We start from the raw sequence: 6821 nt of genomic DNA, 5'->3' as shown, positions 1-6821 counted from the left end.
CTATCATGCTACTGAATACTAGATCTTATTCTATCTAACTGTATTTTTATACCCATAACCATCCCTACTTTATTCTCCCCTCCCCACTACCCTTCTTAGCCTCTGATAAACATTCTACTCACTAGCTCTATCAGTTCAATTTTTAGTTTTCTTTAGCTCCCATGTATGAGTGAGAACAGGCGATAATTGTCTTTCTGTGCCTGGCTTATTTCACTTAACATAATGTCCTCCAGTTCTATCCATATTGTTGCAAATGACAGGATTTCATTTGTTTTTTTTTTATAGCTGAATAATATTCCATTGTGTATAAGTGCACATTTTCTTTATCCATTCATCTTTTGATGGACACTTAGGTTGACTGCATAGCTGGCTATTTTGTTTTTTTTTATTTTTATTTTTTTTTATTATTACACTTTAAGTTTTAGGGTACACGTGCACAATGTGCAGGTTAGTTACATATGTATACATGTGCCATGCTGGTGCGCTGCACCCATTAACCCGTCATTTACCATTAGGTATATCTCTTAATGCTATCCCTCCCCCCTCCCCCAACCCCACAACAGTCCCCAGAGTGTGATGTTCCCCTTCCTGTGTCCATGTGTTCTCATTGTTCAATTCCCATCTGTGAGTGAGAATATGCGGTGTTTGGTTTTTTGTCCTTGCGATAGTTTACTGAGAATGATGATTTCCAATTTCATCCATGTCCCTATGAAGGACGTGAACTCATCATTTTTTATGGCTGCATGGTATTCCATGGTGTATATGTGCCACATTTTCTTAATCCAGTCTATCGTTGTTGGACATTTGGGTTGGTTCCAAGTCTTTGCTATTGTGAATAGTGCCGCAATAAACATACGTGTGCATGTGTCTTTATAGCAGCATGATTTATAATCCTTTGGGTATATACCCAGTAATGGGATGGCTGGGTCAAATGGTATTTCTAGTTCTAGATCCCTGAGGAATCGCCACACTGACTTCCACAATGGTTGAACTAGTTTACAGTCCCACCAACAGTGTAAAAGTGTTCCTATTTCTCCACATCCTCTCCAGCACCTGTTGTTTCCTGACTTTTTAATGATTGCCATTCTAACTGGTGTGAGATAGTATCTCATTGTGGTTTTGATTTGCATTTCTCTGATGGCCATAGCTGGCTATTTTGAATAATGCTGCAATGAACATGGGAGTGCATATATCCTTTTGATATACTGATTTTCTTTCTTTCGGATATATATGCAGCAGTGGAATTCCTGGATCATATGGTAATTATGTTTTCAGGTTTTTCTGAGGAACTCCCATACTGTCCCATAGTGACTGTACTAATTTACATTGCCACCAGCGGTGTACAAGGGTTCCCCTTTCTCCACATTCTCACCAACATTCATTATTACTCTCTTTTGGACAAAAGCCATTTTAACTGGGATCAGATAACAACTCTGTAGTTTTGATTTGCATCTCTCTGATGATTAGGGATGTTGAACATTATTTTGTATAACTGTTGGCCACTTCCTTTAGGAAATGTCTATTCAGATTTTTGCCTATTTTTAATTATATTATTTGTTTTTTTTTACTATAGAGTTGTTTGAAGTCGTTATATATTCAGGTCATTAATCCTTTGTTAGTGGGTAGTTTGCAAATATTTTCTCCAATTCTGTGAGTTAGCTTTTCATTTTGTTTATTGTTTCCTTTACTGGACAGAAGATTTTTAGCTTTATGTGATCTCATATGTCCATTTTTGCTTTGGCTGCCTGAGTTTTGAGGATTTATTCCAGAAATCTTTGCCTAGAACAATGTCCTAGTGTGTTTTATCAGTGTTTTCTTCTAGTAGCTTCATAGCTTCAGATATTAGATTAAGTTTTAAAGACATTTCCATTTGATTATGTAAATGGTGAGGGATTGGGTTCCAATTTTATCCTTCTGCATATGGATATCCAGTTTTCCTAGTAACATTTATTGAAGAGACTTTCCTCAATGTTTGTTCTTGGTCTCTTTGTCAAAGATGAGTTGACTGTAAATGCATGGATTTATTTCTGGGTGCTTTATTCTGTTCTTTTAGTCTGTGTGTTTTTATGCCAGCACCATACTGTTTTGGTTACTATAGCTTCGTAGTATTATTTGAAGTAATGTGATTCTCCAGTTTTGTTGTTTATGCTCAGCATGTCTTTTGGTATTCTGGCTCTTTTGTGCTTTCATATAAATTTTAGAATTATGTTTTCTGTTTCTCTGAAGGATGTCATTGGTATTCTGAGAGAGATTGCATTGAATCTACAGATTACTTTGGGTAGTACAGATATTTTAATAATTATTCTTCCAATCTATGAATATTGAATATCCTTCCTTTTGTGTTCTTTTTTTAAACTTGTGAAGTGTTTTTAATAGCAGGTGTTTTCTATAGTATGTTGCTGGAAATCAAGAGGTTTATTAGCATGATACATGTTCAGAAATGAGTTAGACACTTGAAAAGTGTAAACACACTGATTTAGGAGTGCATATGTTGCAATCTCAAGAGGGCTTAATAGGCCATATGGACTAAATTAATGCTTGCCTCTGGGTAGCAGGTATGCTTGTAAATATAAAATAGTATTAGACATTAGCACCAGTGCAGAACATGCTCAGCATCATAAGATCCAAAACACCAGCACAAGTTTATCCATCATTAAAAAATAATTACCTCCTTCCTAAAATGTCAGAATAGTAGGTAACAGATTAATAAATTCAATCCAAATGAATAACTCTTGTACATACAATTTCTCTTTTAGAAGTATATGTGAGAACCAATTGGCTAAATAGACATGTTTAACACTGAAGATCTCCAATATTTTTTAAACTGGGCATTGCCATACACAGGGGGAACATGACTGAAAATAAAGTGACAAAAGATTCTTAAAACTTTTTAAAAATTCCTTCCCTGTTTATCAATAAATATGGCAAAATAATAAAAGAAAATCCTAGAAAGCCTGTTTTATTCATCATTCTTTCTATGTATGTTTTAATAAGTGATGATGCTCCCATTGAAGGAATCCATTATTAACCTAATTTTCTAATGGAGGAAGAGAGAAAAGATAATTATCACTTTCTGTGGAATAAATACTCATCAACTTAGAACTAAATAATAGCAATCTAGGAAATTCAGAAACAGCAAAGATTTTTGGTTTATATTTCATGGATGGTGCTGCTGTTCCAGCCTTATAAAGTAAAGCTGTCAGCTTTCCAAATTCCAAAAATTAAAATACTATCCCATTTCACCATACCAACTAGTGCCCGTTGGGTCTGTTTAGAACAAGGAAGGGTTACAGAGTTGTCAGTTATGCATGTACTATTTTGATTTCAGGTCCTTTCATACACAGAAATCATACCAAATGGCAAGACACTGATTTTGCATAACAATTTATTACACATTAGCCAAATCAACTTATTTCACCTACCCAGTGTGAGGGGGCAAAAAAACCTTACGTACAAAACGACTTGACTTGACAGGATGTGTTTATTAATAAGTAGCTTAAACAACTTTCACCAATAAGGTGACTAACTTGGCTTTTTAAATGGGAAAGTCACATATTTAAAAAGTAAACATAGTTGAAATTGTAAATCAGTTATAATTTGAACCTAATGAACCATGCAAGCAGCAAGGGTTAATAAACCAATGTGCTTTAAATTTGTTCAAGTACTGATATTTCTGTATACAAAGATTTAGCATATATATTCAACAGCCATCATGAGAAGTAAAAAAAGATTTTTCCCAAAATGAAAATATTAAAACTAAATTAAAATACACATAGTTTTTCACACAAGATAAAATTTGACAAGTGAAAGTGTGTAACACGTCCCAGTTGACCACATGTGAAAATGCAAAGCAGGTATTAAAACTGCTATGTCCAAGATTTAAAACCAGTTTGTAATTGGGGGATCATCTAAATCCTTAATTAAAAAACACAAATGAACTGAAAGCTTTAAACCGGTACACACTGTTCACATCTATATTTCAAATTTAGAAATGCATATTTGCACGCAGCAATAAAAAAGTATTCATGAAGAATGCATCATCTCTGAAAATTATGAAAACATCCCTGCTACCAATATATTTCTAAATACAAAATTGATTACCATATTTTTTTCTTCTGTGTAGCAAGAGAAGTTCATTTTTACAACTGGTAAAATTCAGTCTTTAGGTGTGAATGGTATGAATGACAGTCTTTTTAAAAAAATTTCTTAGTCATTTGGAATCCTTAAGCATGCAAAAGCTTTGAACAGAAAGGTTCACAGACGAACCAGGGTTGTCTTATGGTATCCAGCTAAGCCAGAGCTGGGAATGCCTCTGGATCATCCACATGATGAGCAGAAGCACTTTACTTGTCAGTCCTGCTGCCACAGTTCAGACGTCTGCCACACCCACGTCTACGTTGTCCTCCCTCGCCATCATGTTCTGGGCAGCCAAGTTCTCCAAAATTAATCTTCAACTGAGACATTACATCATTTGCTGGCTTCTGGAAAAGATGGTCCATAACAGAATCTGCAGCATGAGCCTCTTCACTCTGATTTATGAAAAACATATTTCATCTTCCACTGCCCTTCAGCAGCTTCATTTGGTTTTCAGATATTAAATTCCACTTTGCCCACTCCGTATTTTCAATAGCCTTCCGCTCATCCAAAATCATCTCTTTAGGACCCTCTTTCTTTACCTCTTCAACTTCACTCTCCTTATTTTCAGTGTCTGCCACTGGATGTTCTTCACCTACAGATGTTTCCTCAGTCACATTTGATCAATCCAAATCTGTTAATTCATCTTTAACAGTTCCCCAGTAGTGAGGTCTATTACCTCCATGTTTGTCTTTGTGCTTCAGGACAGATCTATCACTTCCACTATGCCTATAAAATTCACATTTGCCATGGGAATCCAATCCATCTCCTCAGCCCATTCCATGTCTGCAGCCCCCTCAACTTCTTCTAAGACCACCACGGCCTCGAATAGGTCAGTCACTAATCAGTCTATCAGCTGAAAATTTGCCTCCACCCTTTTCTTCAAGTGGCTTTTCAAATCTTTGTTCTAGAGGTGATCGTCTTTCTGGTCTTCTATTAATTATTTTTCCTTCAACCTGAAGTTGTTGATCAGGTCTTCTACCAACTCATCTTATTCCTTCTTTCTTAAGCACTATGAGCACCTGTGTCTCCTCTTTCTTGTCAACCACGCCAATGCTGGGGTGCAGTGGTTTCTTGTGGTCTTTCTGGGACTCTTTACACAGCTGTTTGCCTGCCATGTTGGAGGGCCTGAGCTGTGCTCTTAGCCCCAGGGCCCCCAGTGTCACCCCCGCTGCCATTTATTTTTTGTTCTCCCCTGGCTTCAGCACCTCAAAGAGGTCCACTTCATCATCAAACAGCTGGTCAAACTGGTTGGTGACCATGCAGCCAAAGCCTGCCTGTAAGTGTCCAGGCATCATGGTGGCTCAGCGACATATTCCTCCATGGGTTGCAACAGGCTATGCCAAGCCAAGATCTTCTGCTTCAGCTCTTCCTACAAGATCTATTTTTTATGTTCCCTCCAATTTTTTAACTCAGTGTTTTATGATTTTTATTATAAAGGTCTTTTACTTCTTCAATTGAGTTTATTTCTATGTGTTTCACATTATTTATAGCTATTATATATGAGATTCCTTTCTTTTTTTTCTAGGTTGTTTGCTGTTGGCATATATAAATGCTACAGATTTTTGTAAGTTAATTTTGTATCTTGCAACTTTATTGAATTTGTCAGTTCTAATAGTATTTTGGTGGGGTCTTTAGGTTTTTCCAAATATAAGTTTATAACCTTTGCAAAGAAAGATAATTTCACTTCTTTCTTTCCAATTTTGTCGCCCTTCATTTCTTTCTCTTGTCTAATTCCTCTGGCTAGAATTTCCACTACTATGTTGGATAAAAGTGGGCATCCTGGTTTTGTTCCAGATCTTAGAGAAAAGGCTCTCAGCTTTTCCCTATTCAATATACTATCTGTGGGTTTTTATTGTGTTATGTTCCTTCTATATCCAGTTTTATGAGAATTTTTATCAGGAAAGTATGTTGAACTGTATCAAATGAACTTTTTGGAGTTTACTAAAATCATCATATATTAATAGATTTGTCCTTCATTCTGTTGATGTGATGTCTCATATTAATTTATTGGTATGTGTTGAACCATTCTTGCCTTCCTGGGATGAATCTCCCTTGATCATTATAGATAAACTTTCTAATGTGTTGTTAAATTTGGTTTGCTAATATTTAATTAAGGATATTGGTGTCTATTTTCATGAGTGATACTGGCTTGTAGTTTCTTTTCACATATTTTTGTCTGGATTTAGTATCAGGGTAATACTGGCCTTATAGAATGAGTTTGAAAGTATTCCCTCCTTGATTTTTTAGAATAGTTTTAGCAGAATTGGTATTAGTTATTCTCTAAATGTTTGATAGAATTAAACAGTGAAGCCTCAGATCCTAGGATATTCTTTGATGGGAGACTTTTTATTACTGCTTCTGTCTAATTGCTTGTTATTTGCCTATTCAGGTTTTGAATTTCTTTGTGGCTAAATCTTGGAAAGTTGTATATGTTTAGGAATTTGCCCATTTCTTGTAGGTTCTCATTTATCAGCATATAATTGCTCATAATATTCTCTGGTGATCATTTGAATTTCTGTGGTATCAGTTACAATGTCTCATTTTTCATCTCTAATTTTATTTATTTGGGTCTTCTCTTTTTATTTGTTAGTCTGGCTAAAGGTTTGATATTTTTATCTATCTTTTCAAAACAACTTTTAATTTCCTTGATCTTTTTTTTTTTTAGTGTTGATTTTATTTATTTC

At 35.4% G+C, this 6821-nt stretch overlaps 1 pseudogene; it reads right to left on the bottom strand.

Annotated features, from left to right (window-relative positions):
- Window positions 1-4289: 4289 nt before the first annotated feature.
- LOC101127051 (SERPINE1 mRNA-binding protein 1-like) lies at window positions 4290-5429 on the bottom strand (annotated as a pseudogene).
- Between the last annotated feature and the right edge of the window lie 1392 nt (window positions 5430-6821).

Source organism: Gorilla gorilla, chromosome 1 (assembly GCF_029281585.2).
Source record: "Gorilla gorilla gorilla isolate KB3781 chromosome 1, NHGRI_mGorGor1-v2.1_pri, whole genome shotgun sequence".
NCBI lineage: Eukaryota > Metazoa > Chordata > Mammalia > Primates > Hominidae > Gorilla > Gorilla gorilla.
This window is presented reverse-complemented; position numbering and strand designations above follow the sequence as displayed.